This window comes from Physeter macrocephalus, chromosome 14 (genome assembly GCF_002837175.3).
Source record: "Physeter macrocephalus isolate SW-GA chromosome 14, ASM283717v5, whole genome shotgun sequence".
NCBI lineage: Eukaryota > Metazoa > Chordata > Mammalia > Artiodactyla > Physeteridae > Physeter > Physeter macrocephalus.
In genome coordinates, this window is record NC_041227.1 from 34,793,338 (window position 1) to 34,812,482 (window position 19,145).

Consider the following 19,145-nt stretch of genomic DNA (forward strand, 5'->3'; position numbering starts at 1 on the left):
TAACTTTGCTGAACTTACGAACAAATTGGACTTATGAAAGCACTCTTGGAATGGAACTCATTCATATGTAGGGGACTTACTGTACTTTATCTTCCTTGCTACTCAGCACTACATAAACAAATTCAACTAAGTTGATAAAAGATTTAAGATACAAGGTCAGAAAACCAGATACCTAGAATTCCTTTAACACACATACTTAAAATTTGCATATGGATGATTAAGTTAGATCTTCTTACAAAACAAGGATTTAAATTTTTAATTCATTCAGCCTTAATTGAGAGCTAACTTTGTGTTGCCGGATATAAAAACAGAAGGTCATATATAAAGGGCTATTTAAAATTGTATCAAATTACAAACTGAGTACAGGTGTCTACTTCCATCATACAGCCCATGCAATGAAAGAAAACTTGATGAAAATAATCCATCATAGTGCAGAAAAATATAAGGTTTTCCATCAGAGGAACAAAAATTGTGAGAAATCTCTGGAAGATAGAATACAATCATGTGCAAACAAGACAACAACTCCAAATACATATGGGAGAAAATGATTCTTTCAAAAGTTAGAACTACCAGAGGCACCCCAAAAGGACCATGCCATCAATGGAGGAGTATGATTTAAGGGCACCCTGCCATTGCATGTTGATAAGTGATGCTGTTTCCTTTGATAAGATTTCAGGAAATCTGTTAAGAAGTGAGATCTGAAATGGCTTCTTCTTTTTTTTTTTTTTTTTTTTATAGTTTTTAGTCTTCTTTCTAGCACTACTTACTGCAGTGCTCAAGATGAAACCCTGTGTCCCTTGGGAGTGTATTACATTGCAAAGAAGAGAAGTGTGACTCAGATCATTTTGACAGTGACTCCATAGCAAGAAAAAACTCATAAACTCATTTAAGTCCTCCTCAATGCCACACAATTACTTACAGAATATTGAGATCCTAAGACAAACTTCAGGACTAGTGTCTGAGAGATATGGAATTACCTTTCAGCTGAGAGGCAGGACAAAGTGGGGAAGTTGGTAACTCAAAAAATTTGAGAAGTCCAGCCCCAGGTATCTGGATTGTCATCCCCACTGTCTTTAGAAGGGGCTGAAAATTTCTGTGTCTCCAATGAGATGTCTTTTTTTTCTAAGGAACTAGATTAGAAACATCTAGGATGGAAGATGGGAACTCTCAAAGAAGCAGCCGGTGAAAATAGGATTGGGATTTTTCCCCCAATCAAGAGCTTTTATTGCATCTTTAAAATATCACAGATGAGTCCGAAGTATCATCTGGCATCTTGCTGCTTCTGTAGCTGGACAACGTAGATCTTATTCATCAGCCTGATGAACTGTTCCTTTTTCAGAAACAGAGATAGCATCCAAAAGTTTTCTGATATCCTTGTTTTTAAGTATTGTGGCTTGCTGAATCAAAGCAGCTGAATTTGATACAAGTTCAATGTCATTTCCTTCAAAAATGAACTCATCTTTCTAGGCTTGAGATACTAAACAAGCAATGCCTGGCCTCATTTGAACCCTGTGGATGTATTTTTCACATCCCCCAAATTTCAGACTTCAACAAGAGAACCATTCTCCTAAATAATGATGTTGATGGGGAAGTGAGCATACACAGACCTCATCTTGTAAATGGAAGCCCAGTGTGACACCCTTGACCATGTACTGTACACGACTACAGATAGTGTGCACAATTGCCAGTTCCTTTCTATTTCCCCACCCTTTGTCAACCCGGAGCCTCATTTTTTTCTTTCCAAGGAGATTGAGTTCTACATTAATATGATTGAAATCCCTCCACAGGGTGCCTCCGGGCCCTTCTCAATAATTGTGCATCCCTTCAGAGTGATGTCGACATTTTCTGGAATGTCGACAGTCTGATTTGAGAATGGTCTTCATTCTTGCAGTAGATGTGGCAAAAAGAGTGGGATTAGGACATTGGACTAATGGGTGGACAAAGAGAAATTGACTAGAGGAGAGAAACATGATGTTGAAATGGTAGCAAATGGAAAATGTGAAAGTTTATCCTGCAGGATGGCTAAAAATAATTTTATTCTGAATGAGAATGTGATTGCTAAGAATCACTCTTCAAGCAATCAAGGATTTAAATTTCCTTGTTTAGACTCAGAATTTAAATGGGAAAACTGACGCAGAAGACTTCAGGACCACTCTCCCCTCTTCACACGGCTGGCTTCTTCCCATCCTCTGGGTTTCAACTTTAAGACTGCATTCTTAACATAAGGTTCTCCTTGACGACTAAGCAATTGGGGCTTATATAGTGCATTGAATGCAACACACGTGTGTTCTAAAGTCAAGTGGTTAGACACCGATGGGCCCCCAATACTGTTCATGGACATTTGCATCCCAGGTAGACGCTGTCAGAGCATCTGTGTCCTGCCCAGCTCTTGTTGGTCCTCTCTTCCAACTCTTCTCCTCCCTGACAGCCTCTTATAAACCTCTTGCCACTCTCCTGGAGGGCTTTCTCTGGCTGCAGGTGCATGATCCAGCATGCAGGCTGGAGATATCTGTGAATCAATGCCCTCAACAGTCATCCAATGGAAAATGTCGGATAAATATCCCAAACCTCACCTCTCAGGTGAGGCAACACTGAGGCATGTTATGCAAAGTCTCCCAAGAGTCCTCAGAGGCCTGAGCCCCAGCTGCCCACATCAGGAATTCTGCTCATTTGCACACCATTTGATTGGTTTTCTTTTCTCCTTGTCTCCTTCTCCACTTGCCTTCCAGTGGTTCCTGGGATCGTCCCCCAGATAAACTACTTGCATTCACATCCTTATCTCAGAGTCTACTGGGGAAACCCATACTAAAACAGCATTTTTCCATATAAGAAAATTAACCAATTATGGAGGAAAGTAGATGAAGACGAATTTGAACTAACAATGACTGATGATTAGGAAGCAAAGAATAACAGCAATTAAAAACCATAGAGAACACCCCTAGGGATGCACTGATCAGTGTTTCCACCAAGCCTTGTGGAAGTTCGTACTCCCCGCCTATGCACAGCAGCAGTGCACGTTTTCCAGTGCTGTGAAAAATTCAGTGGAAGCCAACTTCCATTGGAACCCTGACTTAACTCTTCTTATTAAACTCCAATATCGTGCTATTTAAAACATAAGAAGGACTTCCCTGGCAGTCCAGTGGTTAATACTCTGCAATCCCAATGCAGGGGGTACAGGTTCAATCCCTGGTCAGGGAACTAAGATCCTGCATGCCGTGAGGAACAGCGAAAAAAAAAAAAAAAGTATGAATACTAAATTTTAATAATAGTTAATTCCTCATATAGTCACTTACTAGTATGTAGCACTTGCTTATATGTATAAAATATGAAATGATATCATATGGTACATCATTTGCTCATAATAAAGAGAAAGCTCTGTGCTTTATCAGTTTAACGTTCCTGAAAGCCTTGTGGATACTGGTCCACACTTTCACCAACCCTGCACTAAATAGAGACCATACTGGGAAAACAAAACAAAACAAAACATTATCGCAAGCAAATGCCCACTGTTTTCTTGGCAGCCCGACCCCGGGACCAAACATACTTTAAACAGTTAAGTTCCTAGTCCCTGAAAGAGTAAACACACCTTCAGGGGGAAAAGAAAAACATACAACAGTCTTACCAAGTTGCTTTTTTTTTTTTTTTTTTTTGAAACATCTTTGTTGGGGTATAAGTGCTTTACAATGTTGTGTTCATTTCTGCTGTATAACAAAGTCAATCAGCTATATGTATACATATATCCCCATATCCTCTCCCTCTCACCCTCCCTATCCCGCCCCTCTAGGAGGTCACAAAGCACCGAGCTGACCTCCCTGTGCTATGCAGCTGCTTCCCACTAGCTATCTATTTTACACTTGGTAGTGTATATATAAAAAACTAAAAATAGAACTACCATATGACCCAGCAATCCCACTACTGGGCATATACCCTGAGAAAACCATAATTCAAAAGGATACATATACCACAATGTTCATTGCAGGTCTATTTAAAATAGCCAGGACATGGAAGCAACCTTAGTGTCCATCGACAGGCGAATGGATAAAGGAGATGTGGCGAATATGTACAGTGGAATATTACCAAGCCGTTGGGTTTGATATTTACTACTGTCTTTCTCGAGTCAAGACTGCGGAGTATAAACTGGGCTCTAGCCAGGTTATAACCACTTCAACAGTCATTTTCCAGGAACTTCTGTTTTCTGGAAGAGATTTTTTAAAATAGTACCTGGGAGGAACTCAACCATGCTTATGTTGCTGAGTGATTCAAATATGTTTGAGGGGGAGCACGGCCCGTCCATATTAAATCATTCACTGTTTGCAGAGAACTTCCTTTAGGTGTAGATTTTCTTATTCTCCGCTACCAGCAGCTATTTTTCTAGTTGCCTATATGTGTTTGCAAGTTTGTCTCCCTCAACTGGACTGCACACGAGTGGAGGGCCGTGATCTTGCCTAATGTACCTCTGCCTGCCCGCGACAGTGCAGGTCAGTAAAGGGAGAGGGGAAGCCGGGCTCCGTTGCGGGAGGGAAGGAGGAGCCCTGAGGCGGGACTTCCACTGCAGCGCCCTCTGCAGACCCCATCGATGGATGTGAATTCACCACCAGCTTGGCTTCCTTCCCTTCCCCATCAAGTTTCCCCCATTCCTTTAAGGTCTCCCTGAAGCCCTTCCTGAATAAACCATTTGAACATGATTCTTGTCTCAAGGCTTTCTTCTGGGGATCACCAACTGACTTCAACCCAGAGGACTGAGAATCAGAGCACTGGAAATATGCAAGTTAGTGATTACCATCTTGTTTTAGTTAATGGTCCTCGGTTTCCAAGGAGGAGAAACCCATCCAAATTAACTTAGATGGAAAGTTTACAAAAGACTTAAATTCCAGAGGTACACCGTGGCCTTGGGGGAATTAGAAAGTCACCTTAAATGTGTTGGGGCCACATGGTGTCTCTTCTCTGATTCTCCTATAGCACTTGTACTCATCTTTTTTGCTGCAGTTAATATTTTCTACGATGTTTTACTCTAATGTGCTGTGTTGGCACATGGCTGCAGCTTACTAAGGGAACAGAACCCTTGCCCTGTCTCTACAGAGAACAAACTAATTCAGTCTCTTAGTGCCCTAGGTCCAAATGCCAGGGGGAAAATTCAAAACACCAGAATCTGATTAGCCCACCTGGGGCAGGTGTCTGCTCCATGACAATCAGATGTTGCCTCAGAAGCAGGGTCACCTGCCCCAACACAGCCACTTCTTCAATAGTACTGTGGGCATGGGTGGGCTTTTTCAAGAGGGAGTGTAGGCTCAAGGCAATGACTGACATCTTTAGGACAATAACAAGCCAAGACTTTTTTGTTTTGCCTTCAAACGTCTCAGGGTTGGCCCTGCCCTACCCTGTCAAGCATAGAGATCCCCACTCACTTGAATATGTTCCATCAACCTCGGTCTCATGGGCTTGTTCACCATGTATCAACATGCTAGGCTAACTCCATCTCCATGCCATCTGTCTCATTGGTCCTCAGATGATACAGGCTTTGGCTTTGTTTCTACAAACACTATCCTTCCTTTATTTCCTACCTTCTCCATGAAGCCTTTTCCAAGAATTCCAATCCTCCCCTAAGGCCAAGGCACTATTTATATTTTGTCCATTTGCCCGTGTTGCATGGTAGAAGCAAGGTTATCTTCCCTATTCAGTAAGCCCCTCAAATCAGTGGGACATCATACTTCCTGTTTCTGTTGCTTCCCCTACAGCACTTGGCATCATTCTAAGCATGCAGTCAGCAACACACAGCTGCTCTGCTTCATGTATTGACTGAAGTAACTAAGCTTTTCTACAGCACTTACTTCAGAGCCTTCCTCATAGCTGGAATAACAAGCCTTTGAATTACTGCCCCTCAGGTGGTACCACTGCAATGTGAGCTCGCTTTACTACCAACTGCCAGTATCTTCATCTCTCACCAGAGGGTGTCCTCCCAAACAGCAGAAAGCCACCCTGGCCTCAGACACAGTAGACTGGACAGTCTGGGCACTTAACTGCTGGCAGCCCTCCACCAGTGATGCTTAGAGGCAGGTGGATATATAACCCAACTCCGTTTCCCTCCATAAGTCAACTCTGAGTCTTGTACATCAGCTCCCAGAGTTTCCCACTGGGCTTGAGCTCTGGTCGCCCACGGTGGTAACTTGCTCCATAAGGCTGCCTACCCTTCCTGTGTCACCTCCACACCTCCCTGCTAGTATTTCCTGGGACCGCCTCCCACGTAAACTACTTATACTTGAATTCTTGTCTCAGGGTCTGCTACAAGAGAGGGGACCTACACTAAGACGACATTCAATAAATACTCATGATTGAAGGAAAAGGTGATTTCGCCTTCCCCCTCCCAGGCTGAGAAGCCAGGCCAGGGGCAGGGTTGGATTTCTCAAGCCCAGGGAGGATAGAAGTCTCAATTTCCATGCTGTACCTCAAAAGTGGAAATACCCAGAAAGGAGAGGCTTCATGGGAATCAGTTTAAAACACAAAGCACTGTATCCTTGGGGGAAGCTGTGAAGTTCACGGTACCCAGCTAGGTCTAGAGAAGGCAGGTGCTGACAACACAGCTGCCCACAGTTTACTGGCCCAATTTGGGATGGGCGATATATATCTTGGCAGCCCAGAAGCCAGACCCCGTTTTTCCTGGTTTCCACGAATACATAACAGAGATGAATCGAGGAAAAATAATAACTACTCTTAGACTTTTTGCAAACCTTGATGGACTACATTTGACTTGAGTTATAAAATCAGAAAAATGTCCCCTCTCTTGCATCTTAAATTTTGGAAAAATTTCTACCTGCTAAAATAGTTTTCCAGAAATGAAGCGGACGAAAACCATACAAATGCTTCAAGGACGATGGGAAAAAGCAGTTACCCCGGATCAACTGGAAAGGCAGCTTGGACATTTCTGATGGTTGATTGCATAACCATCAAGTTCTTGAACATTTAACATGTTAGTCCTTTGTTTGCTGGAGGAATGCAATTGCTCAACGAAATGCGAAAGAACTTGACAAGGACCGTTTTCATGATTATCTACCAAGTTCTTGCTTTAAATTGTTTGCTTAATCAAATGTCTACTTATGATCTCTTTGGGAGGTTCTAAATTTCATTAGCTCTTTCCTTAAAGAGAAGTTAGTCTACTCAGGAAGGAAGGCTTATTCATCATAGGTCAGAGAACATTAGCACTTCCTAATAATTAGTTCCAAGCCCCAGTTTCTAGACCACTAACCAGTTCAGCAAAATCCTGGTTCAGCAGAACCAGAACCTGTTTTCAGCAGAACCACTGCAACCAGTGCAAAATGTAATATCTCATTGAACTGTTTTGTCATTTCAATCCCAACGTTTGGCTATAGCTAAGCAACAATTAGACCAAATGATGTTTGTCTTTTCATTGAGGGGGATCTACAGAACAGCTCTCTGTCATAACTTTAATTTGAGATCTGCCTGCTATCCTGATGAAAACCATCTTAATGAACTTGTGAATTTTTCACTGTCTTCTATTGTAAAAATGTACAGCAAGTTTCCTTCTCAGCTATGCATAATCAGAAGGTGAACACCCTCACTGCTGTGGACTTGAACTTGAATAAAAACTTTGTCTTTGGGCTTCCCTGGTGGCGCAGTGAGTCCGCCTGCCGATGCAGGGTACACGAGTTCGTGCCCCTGTCCGGGAAGATCCCACATGCCGCGAAGCGGCTGGGCCCGTGAGCCATGGCCGCTGAGCCTGCGCGTCCGGAGCCTGTGCTCCGCAACGGGAGAGGCCGCAACGGTGAGAGGCCCGCGTACTGCAAAAACAAAACAAAACAAAACAAAACAAAAAACTTTGTCTTCTCAGAAAGATGGCATGCTAGATGGAGGAGGGGCTTATAAAAGCCTTTAGTTTACAAATGAAGGATGTCTTCCCTCTGCACATTATCATGGTAGCCAGAATAATGGACCCTTCCCCCAAAATGTCCACATTCTAATCCTTGGAACCTGTGAATATGTTTCCTTACATGGCAAAATGGTCTTTGCAGATGTGATAAAGTGAAGGATCTTGAGATGTGGAGTTACTCTGGATTATCTGGGTAGGCTCAACCTAATTACAAGGGTCCTTAAAATCACAGAATCTTTCCCTGTTGTAGTCAGAAGGAAATATGACTACAGAAGAATGGCCAAAGGCATGTAATCTTGCTAGCTTTGAAAATGGAGGAAGACGTCACAAGCCAAGGAATGTGGCTGGTTCTAGAAGCTGGAAAAGACAAGAAACAGATTCTCTCTTAGAGCCTCCAGAAATGATCACTGCCCTGCTGACACCTTGATTTCAGCCCAGTGAGTCCTGTATCAGATTTTTGATGTCCAAAACTATAAGATGATAAATGTGTGTTGTTATAAGTCACTAAGTTTGTGGTAATTTGTTGCAGCACCAATAAAAAACTAATACAGTTATACTTAAATAATTCCTGGAAAAACTTAAGAAAAGAAAAAATATATTCTGGTAAAATTATTTCTTCTCCCCCAAAATATCCAGAAGTGTGACTTTTCTTTTTTCTTTTCTTTTCCACCATCCAGGATTAATAGCTATTAACTCTTTGTGTTTGTGGCCTTTCGTTCTGTTTTGTAAAAAAGTACTATATTCATTACAGTTGAACCTCAGGTCCCCTTTAGCCATAACGCCAATTGCATTCCCTGACTCACTCCACCAATCCTAATCATATGTTAACATATATTTTTATAATCTATTAAAAATATTATATATAAATGTATAATCATTAGTGTGCACGTTCTAAATTTTTCCATATAATGTCACTGAATTAAGGACTATTTGACAAAAGCTGGAAAACAGAACACAAAGTCACTACCAAAGATGATGCATCTTAAGAAAGAAAGAGAGGTCTAGCTGATAACTCCCTGGCTTCTCCCTGTTTTCCCTTTTCTTTCTATCTCCTGTCTCCTGGCCACGTTTCCCACAGGCCAAATCTGGCCAGAAGCCAATTGGCTGGGAAGTCCGAGAAATGTAGTTTGCAGGATGAGCCCTCTGCAATGCAGAAGAGGACAGGGGAGTGTGGAGAATGGAGCTGAAAGCAAGCTGGCAAATGCTTTGCAGGGTGTATGCTAGATTTACAATGAAGTCCTTTAAAAACCCTACAATTTTCAGCTTTCCAGAGTGAGGGTCATATATTTTTGTTTTGTTACCTGTTTGTGCCAGAGGACCTTTGAATGCTTAAAAGGAAATTCTGAAGAAGTCCCTACTATGGGGAAGGGGGCCCAGTGGGACTGGAGTCCCCCAGTTGGCAGTCCTCTTGAGACTCGAGCCCTCATTTACCTTCTGCTGTAACTGTATCTTCCAGCTTCTGAGCAGGAAGAAGGACTCTAGAATCATGATCTCTGGAAAGTGGGAGAAATGAAGCAAAAATGAAGCTTCCCAGGGTGGGCAGATTATTTCAATAAAAATATCAGACATATATAAATGAAAACAGTGACAAGACAGCAACAAAAATATGCAATATGAAAAGATTTCTGGAAACAATCTACAATATCTCCTATTTTGCATTAAATAGGATATTTCCCTTTTTATTTTATTGGTTGATTGATTATTATTATTTTTTATTATTATTATTTTTGGCCATGCCACACAGCATGTGGGATTTTAGTTCCCCAACTAGGGATAGAACCCACGCCCCCTACAGTGGAAGCGCGGAGTTCCACTGGACTGCCGGGGAAATCCCTTTTCCTTTTCAAAATAACATTTTCAGGAATTCATGTTTTTTACCCTTCAACTAGAAGAGCATCACATAGACCAAGGGAACAAACCAAAGGATTGTTCACTGATCAAATAATAACATGAAAAATAATCAAAACTGTTTAATTAGATTGTTCCAGACTTTTATAAGGAAAACTAACATCAGAGGGGTTGTTGACACATTTCTTCAATGTTTTTTCAGGGTAAAAGCTCACATCCTGAACGCTCTCAGGTTCAGAGGTTTGATAAGCTACACCCTATAGAGTACAAGTAGGGTCTTCAAATCACTATTTAGACAGAAACTATAGACCAGAACCATCCAATAGAAATATAACATAAGCCATGTTCAAAAAACTAAAAGGTGGTGGGTGAAGGGGGTCAAAAACGGTACAAATTTCTAATTATGAAGTAAGTCACGGGGATATAACGTACAGCATGCTGACTATAGTCAATAATGCTGTATTGCATATCTGAAAGTAGCTAGAAGAGTGGATCTTGAAGAAAAACAACAACAAAAACATGAAACTGGTGAAATTAATTTTAAGAATATTTTAAACTCAGTATATGAAAAATATTATCATTTCGGGCTTCCCTGGTGGTGCAGTGGTTGAGAATCTGCCTTCTAATGCAGGGGACACGGGTTCGAGCCCTGGTCTGGGAAGATCCCACATGCCGCGGAGCAACTAGGCCCGTGAGCCACAACTACTGAACCTGTGTGTCTGGAACTTGTGCTCTGCACCAAGAGAGGCCGCGACAGTGAGAGGCCCGCGCACCGCGATGAAGAGTGGCCCCCGCTTGCCGCAACTAGAGAAAACCCTCGCACAGAAACGAAGACCCAAAACAGCCAAAAATAAAGAAAGAAAGAAAGAAAGAAGCTTTCATTAAAAAAATAATAATAAAAATATTATCATTTCAACATATAATCAATATAAAAATAAAATAATTTTGCTCTTTTTCAAACCTAATCTTTGAAATCTTACATGTATTTTACACTTTCACCATGTCTCAATTCAGATACTAAATTTTTATTGGAAATACTTGATTTGTATTCAGATTTTATAAAACATGCAGTTGCTAAGAAAAATTCATGTACTCTGGTTGTTCCAAGCATACATTAAAAAAAAGTTTTTCAGTAACCGAATCAAGTATAAGTTTTTAAATTTAATTTTAGATTAAAATTAAATAAAATTAAAAATTCAGTTTCTCACTCATAACGGCCGCAGTTTCTGTGCTCAGCAGATACATGCGGCTCACAGCTACTATACTGAACAGCAAAACACTCCATCAGAGACAAGGACTTGTAAAAACCTGAGGTTTTTTTCGCCTTTATAACTTTTTCATGCTACTTTTCGAGGTGACCTGTTTTTTCTTCATAAGGATTCATCTGAAGCCTTTAAGTAAAAAGTACCACTGGTGTCAATAGGAAGCAATGGCTAGAGAAGGAGGGAAGCTTCATGTAAGAGTGAGAGGATGTTTGTAGGCACATCAAAGAAAGAAAAGCAACCTAACTCTCCAAGGTCTTCTGGACAGAAAGAATGGAGGCCCCCAGAGCAGAAGAATGGGCTTGGAAAGTGACCTTGTTCAGTTTCACACAGGGCTCTTTATCACAAATGACAGATACTGATTCAAACTGGCTTTGACGATGAAGGTTCTCTGTGGGCTTAAGGAACTAAAAAGTCTGCAGGCTCTGTAATGAGAAACTCAGGCATGGTTGAATCCAGGGGCTCAAATAATATCCTTAGGAATTGATTTATCTCAGTCTCTCAACATCAGTGCCCACTGTTTTGCTTTCAGTCTCAGAGTTTCTCCAACAGTGGCAAGATGGCTGCCAGCTATCCCAAACTCATGTCCTGTTCTTCACATCCCTACCAGAGAGGATGCTTCTTTCCTAAAAGACCCAGCATAAGTCCTAGGGCTGGTGGTCATTGTCCTCTGCTTGGATCACTTGATCATTTCTTAAATAATTCCTAGGCCTGATTGACTTTCCAACCTTGGAGATGAAGCATTGGATCTGCCCACTCAAACCACATGGACTCGATGAGGGAGCGTGGTTCCCAGGGAAAATCAGGTTGCTGTCACTAGGGAGAGAGAGAAGCGTGCTGGGCAGGAAAAATCTTTTGTATGTCAAATCAAGACGGTTGGCAATGAGGAGGCTAGTTGGTTCCCCCCAAAATGATTATGGTTATTCAGATTTTACGTGGCTTCATTAAAAATACTGTATCATCTGTCAGATGTTCCATCTCCTTTTTCCATTAGGCTTTTGGGAATCCACACCTTTTTCAAGTTACTTAAACTTGAGGAAGTTGTTTAATCTCACTGTGCTTCAGAGTTTCCATCTATAAAATGGGGACAATAATAGGACCTACATATCACAGTTATAATAAAAATTAAATAAGCTAATATGTGTGAAATATAAGATAAGACAATTTATGAATAGAGTCTGGCAGATGGCAAGTTCTAAAAAATTCCACTAAATAAACATGCAAAAATGTGATATATACTTTTCTTAGAAGATTCATTGCCTTCTCAAATGAGTTCATATATGGCTCTTTCTGTCAAAGTAGGTTTCAGAGAGAGGAGAGACTACTGAAAATGTTTATTTGATGAATTAATGAATCCCATTGTCAGAGTTAAGGATGTATATACTTTTTTTTCAAAGGCATACCTATGTCCTTAAATACAGTTTGCCGGTATTGTGATTTCTCTCTTAGGAACATATGTCAGAATTTAATTAAATTGAAACCAGTGCATTCCTCCTGTCAAAGACACTCTGACTCTGGTTAATGTAATGGCACCAAGGAACAATCTGGGTATTGTGATCGTCATGAGGAATTGTCTCCATCTCTATTCTATTCTTACTGTCTCAATACTTGGTTTAATTAAGTTATAGGAATTATAGTAAATGGGGTTTATCTGGGAAAATACTCCTTGAGAAATCAAGGGACCATCTCCAGTTGCCTCTGCTGGGGAAAGCAGGACTCAGTTCCTACTTGGGGGATGAAAACCCAGACACGGAGGGAGACTGAGGCTGCGAATTGCCTGAGACCAAGGCTCCTGAAAATGCCGAGCTGATATCTGATGAGAGGGTGAGCCTCAAAATCCTTTTTTGTTGGACATGTTCAATCAATAAAAGCCACCCGTGAAAGGTGATTCAAGGTACAACATGCTTTGCCTTCCCTAAAGGACTAGTCCCCTGTATCCATCCCTTCCCTCATACCTGGTCTAAAATGACCACGCTGAGGCCACTTCACTGCCTAGGCACTGCCTTCAGTAGACCCTTGCCTGTTTCAGGCACATTTGCCACCTGCAAGGACGCACATTCACACCCTGGCCCCCCACCACTGTCACACAGATAACGTATTAGATCACCCCATTCCTCACCCCTCACTGTATCCATACCCTTCCGTAAATAGCTTCCTAATAGTTCCTTCCACTAGAAATCTTGCTTTGGTCCCACGTGGGCTTACTTTGGCCAGTGAAATATGGACAGAAATGGCAGTGGATCAGTTCTGAGCCTACATACAAAGAGGCAGCACACTTTCTGCTTGCTTCTCTTGTGCAGAGTTCTGCCACATCATTCCTCTGGTTCCAGAAGAAAGAAACATGTATGGAACAGAGCCACTCTGGCAAATCAGCGAAACTGTGAGCATGACAATGCATGTTTATTATTAGCCATTGAGATTTGGGCTGCTTTGTTACATAGTATGGCTCAGTTATAGTTGACTGGTAAACGAGCTATCAGCCAAGAGGGAGCAAAGAAGGCTCTGAGAGCCTTGGCCACAGCAGGTGAAGTTTGCCGCAGGGGTGGCAGAATTTGTAGCATAGTCATTGCAGCCATTCCTTATGCCTCCTTCCTTGCTTTCTGTGATTATAGAATCTAAAAAGTGAAATGCCCAAGTTTCCAGAATGTTTTACACCTGGGCCATCTAATCCAGTTCTAGCCAACGACATAGAAATAGAGATTTGCAGGGGACTCCTGAGAAAACTTTTGCTGTTTGAACACAAGACTTCCGGTACTGCCCTCCTCCCTTCTTCCTGCCTCGGAGGCAGTCGCGATGCCTGAATCCATAGCAGCCAACTTGCAGCCAGGAGGTGAGCAGCATAAGGTTGAAAAACCAACAGCTTAAGGAAGACAGGAAGAAGATGGGAAAAGATGGAAAAATCCTGGGTGCTTGATGAGATTGCTGAATAGCTAAACCAGCAGCAACCAATGCCTATCTCTGGTTTTCTTTTAACGTGAGATACAATCAGTGTCCCTTTTGTTTAAACCCCTGTTAGATGGGGTTCTGATATCTAAAGTGAAATGCATTCCCAGATGATATGCCTATTTTCTGGTTGGACTTGGGTCTGGCCCAGTCTGTTTACAGCAGAAAGATGATGCTGCTTCCTCACTGGGTATTGGAGGAGCTGAGATAGAAGGAAACTCCAAAGGTTTCGTAACTATTGTGGGGAGGGAGAGGGAAGCAGCAGTCTTAGCTTTTAACATCAGATAGGAGTCCCCTAGGAACTGAGAAGTTTTGATTACTTCTCTCTCTGTCCTGACCCATTCGATCCATTAAAATCCAACCCACCCATCATTCTTAACCTGTTCCATGAAGCTTTCTCAAATTCCAGCCAGGATGACTCACTACTTTCTCTGAATTCCTCGAGTTGTTTGTTTACTTGTTTATTTCAGCCTATGTGTGCCCCTCATGGACACATCACACTTGGCTCTGCATGAGTCCAGCTGTGTATGTGTCTTATCTTCCCTACAAGGATAGTGTCTTAGTAGCCCCTGCAGAATCTCTTGTAGAACCTAGTAGACACTGGTCGGCATGCATCAGGCCTTTAGAATTAGTGGTAACTATTAATCAGATAAAATGCATATGAACTTGCTTTATAGCAAGCCTAGAATCACATCCAGGTTTGTGGGTGTATCTGGAAACCTAATTAGGGATTGGCAGCAAAAACAGTTCAGTTTAGGATACCCTCTACTATAGAGGAAGCAGATTAAGAAAGAAATGAGGGGACAAAAGAGAGGAGAAATAAAGAACAATCCAAAGTCACCTCCAAAGAGACCAGAGCCTGTATAATTTATTCCCTCTTGGGAATGTTCCTATCAGAAGTTCTGATGACAAAGAGACAGCAACTTGGCATGGTTTTGCATTTCTATCCTGTGCCTTAAAATATATGTTGGATCGTTTAGACTTTTTAGCTTCCACTTTAGTTAAAAAGAAGAGGGAAACTTTAATCTGGGCAGTGCCTGAACTCATAGTTAAGAAGTGGGGTGGTGCGGTCTTGGACTAGGTCCCCCAGAAGCAGGGTAAATGGCTTATTTGGGAAGTGATTCCAGGAAACACAGGGGAGACTGTGGAAATGGCGGTGATGGGAAGGAAGCGAACATGGGTGGGTTAATGAGTAAGTTACACCTGTGTGTACCTGGATCTTGGTCCTGGCAGGGAGCTCGGTGTAGACCCCACCTCCAAATTGTTCCACTATGTAAAAAACGTCACTAAACCAATGTTGGAAGAAAATATTATTTTTATAAAAGGCTTTGATTGGTAGGCTTGGAGTTACTTTTTTTGGTTCCTTATAATTGTCTAAACTTTACATATTTTCCATGATGAACATGTATCACTTTTATAAGTTCCTCACAAAATCTTTGAGAAAACATCACGTCACTCATTACCAATAGTGATTCCAAAATGATTTTGCTGACTTGGCCCATCCGAGCCTCTGTTGTTAACTTCTGTTTAGCTCAAGGGTACCAGCTCCCAGGAGTTAGCATCCTCAGCTCTGTTCCTCCTCGTTCCCCAAGATGTCCACGTCACACTCCCTCCCACCAGTATGCATTCATTCTTTTAAGAAAATATAGAGTCCCCGCTGTGTGCCGGGCACTGCCCTAAGCACTAGACAAAGCCAGACATTGTCCCAGCCCTCGTGGAAGGAACTGAGGAATAAATAAAGCAAATTTTAAAGATTCTGTCTTTCAGAAGCACTGTGCAGGAGTGTTTTTTTGTGGGAATTCTATGAGGTTCCAGTTCTCCGGGAAACTATAGTAGGAGATTTAGGTCCAACGGGGAAAGCTGCCCTTAGGAAGTGAGGTTCAAGCTAAGATCTGAAGGATGCAGAGGAGTTAACCAGGCAAGTGTTAATTGCATTTCTAATGTGTGCGTGGGGTCATCATGTTGGGGTCTTGGGGCGCTATGTTCAAACCTCTGTCCTCAAAGACATAACCATCTAATTGTCAGCCCACAATCAAGTTTCCTAAAATAACAGAGAGAAAACAAAACAAAACAAAACATTGTCGGATCAAGTCCCCCAGTGTCTATAGGAAGACGTGAGAGTTCAAAGGAAGAGGCAATCAATAAGGCTAAGTAGACAGGAAAGCCTCTTTGGAGGAAATGTAGCTTGGGTTCAGGTTTTATGCCAGCAACAAGGAAAGGTTCCCACGGAAGGGGAACAGCACACACAAATGCTCAGAGAGCTCAATGTCAGGGATCCTTCTATTGAACGGTGAGATGACCAGCAAGATGAGAGTAGCAGATAGGTATTAAGTGGAAGAGATGGCCTGTCCTTGGAAGCCAGGTAAAGATTCTTGGACTTGATGTGATGGGAACTAAGGAGCAAAGACTGCCAAAATGCAGGCATTACCTACAGGAGGATTGATGCAGCTGACTTTACCCCTGGGAAGGAGTGGGGAGCCAGAGGGGCTGGCCACAGTGATCCAGACAGCAAGAGAGAGTCTGACAAGGAGGACCTTCTTCCTTGTATCCATGGTAAACTAGGATTTAAGAGGTTTACTGAATTTTTAGCTTCTGAAAAAGAAATTTCTATTAGAAAGGGAAACATCATTATATTGCTTGATAGAATTGGTCTCATCTCATTTATTTTATCCATCTTTCTCTTACAACCAAGGAAATATACTGAAATCCAACCAATTTCTTTCCTTTCCCTGAAGCTCTCCACAGGAAGGAGACCATATTTGCAAGTCATCTAGGACTCAGCTCTCCTGGAGCAAACCCATGGAGTGGGAGACCCTACTCCTGCTCTAGGGAACACCTCTTCCCAATCCCTAACCTTCCCGACTCACAAAAGTTGCTGCCAGCCGTGGCGGGGTGGGTGCGAGGGCAGGAGGTATAGGTCATGCTGACAAAGGGTCTTCATTGCTGGAGGGGGCTGCAGAGGCATAAGGGCGGGGCTGAAGGATCTCTTCCCTAGCAGAGGCTGGTGGACCAAGCAGTGCCCATTCTGCCCCATGGCTTCCCATGACCAGCAATTCCTGTGGCTAGACCATACCTTTTAGGGCCATTTTCTACCATGTCCCCCTACTGAGATAGCCCCTGCTGTGTTCTAGATCTCTCCAGGAAAGGTGAGTTTCTAAGTTCTACGGTGTTCTGTCTTAGTGAACACTTTAAGGGCCTTTTGAGCAACAATAGAGGAATCAGCTTTACCCCTGCTTCAGCGCACACTGTAAATCCCCAATCAGAACAGTGCTAGAATTTTCTATATGGGACACATTAACAGGTGGCAATCTGGAACTTCGCTCAAAACTCTATTTGCCTACAAACATGCTGTTTTTATTTTGATTTTACGTTTACTGGGGCAGCACATGGAAGTAATGGGATACGACGGTCCACAGCTTCCAAGCTTGTCCCTGATACCACCCCTGAGCCCTACAACTAGGCTTCTTTTCAGTTACAGACTCTCATAAAAAGTCCTACACCCTGATTTGTACTTTCACACCAAGGACAGACAGAGGCTTGCATGCAGAAATCATTTACACTGAATTAATTGGTCAGTTAATTATCTAACTTCCCTACAGAGCTGGCTACTTCCTTCTCGTGGGAAGGTGAACACCTGCTGAGAAGGTTCTCAGGAAGCAGCTTCCGCCCAAACACCCCACCCAGAACAGACCTTTCAGTTAGTTCCCTCCCTGGGGCTTCTCTTAGAAACAGGAGTTTTTCTGGATCTCTGATGCCCTCTAGTGGCTGTCTCAGGATGAAATCCTGCCTAAAGTCAGCAGCCGTTCCACCTCCTCCTAAAAATACGACCAGCCCTGAATTTAAAAAGAAAGGAAGAAAAAACACATATCCTTTCTTCTCCTTCTCCTAAGTGCAAAAAAGAAAATTTAGGGATGTCTAGTTTCTGACACCATCAAGGTTCATCTGGCCTCTTAACATTGCCCTGGTTGGTTTGTGTTTTAAAGCTTTGATAGCATCTTGCTGCCTGCTCTGTACCCCAAATGGCTTTCCCCTTGCCCCCAATATATACATTATTTGGTCTTTATGCTTGTTTCAGATAATCACTGAGTATCTTTTTCTCAAAAAAAAAAAAAAAAAAGAGAGAAAAGAAAGAAGGAAACACAGGAATGGCTTAACTGTATCCTTTAAGTTGAGGAGGGCAGATTTCCCTGCCCCACCACCCGCCAAGGTGCCCTCTCAAAACCTCTGCGTGATTCCAGGTGCCAGGGGCGTCACAGAGAGCCTTGGCAGGACCAGGGACGCTGCTGTCTTTTTTGACTTTGGTAGGTAGGTGAAACCTGGGTGTGGTTTGAAATTGGCTACATTGGTCATTTTTATGAATTGATTTTTACAAACCCATGGGAAGTGTTCCTAATAGAAATAGCCTGAGTTATTCTTGTATCACCTTCATCTGACCCCTGGGAGCGCTAAGGAAAAGCTCATCACACTTACCTGGCCTTCAGCCCAAAGCAGACAAATAAGCCACTGGCCAGGATGAGACTGGAGGAGAAGGAGACAGCACATCTGATGACACTTCTATTCCCTTGGCTGAAAGGAAAAGACGAATATTTGCTGGGCTTGTTCTGTGTACTGACCATTAAGTATCTTGTCTAGTGGGGCAGGTATGACCATCTCCATTTTGCAGACGAGGACATTGAGACACAGAGTTAAATGATTTTCCCAAGATCACACAATTATGTAAGAGGCAAGGTTAAGATTCAAACCCAGTTCTGACTCTCTCTAAAGCCCACTCTTTACCCAACTCTTGCCTCTTATCTTACTTAGCTTTGGGTTTCGGGTCCTTGCCTCAGAGTCTATGTGAATGGTGCCTTCTGGAGTTGAGCAGTGTGCAGCCTGCAGGTCTGTCCAGAGTGGCTCAAATTTGGATTGGCTTGAAACCCTCCCGTGACCCAGATTCTAAGCCTGGCCTGAAAACTAGAGTCTTGCTGGTCAAAGTGTGGTCCCCAAAACTGCAGCATCAGCGATACCTGGGAGCTTCTTAGAAATGCAAACTAGTGGGCCCCACCCCAGACCCAATGAATCACAAACTTCAAGGTTTGAGATGGCATGGACATATATACACTACCAGACGTAGGGTGGATAGCTAGTGGGAAGCAGCCGCATAGCACAGGGAGATCAGCTCGGTGGTTTGTGACCACCTAGAGGGGTGGGATAGGGAGGGTGGGAGGGAG

General features: G+C 42.6%; 1 pseudogene; it reads right to left on the bottom strand.

The window, feature by feature from the left end:
- Window positions 1-1,304: 1,304 nt before the first annotated feature.
- LOC102975316 (60S ribosomal protein L9-like) lies at window positions 1,305-16,969 on the bottom strand (annotated as a pseudogene).
- Between the last annotated feature and the right edge of the window lie 2,176 nt (window positions 16,970-19,145).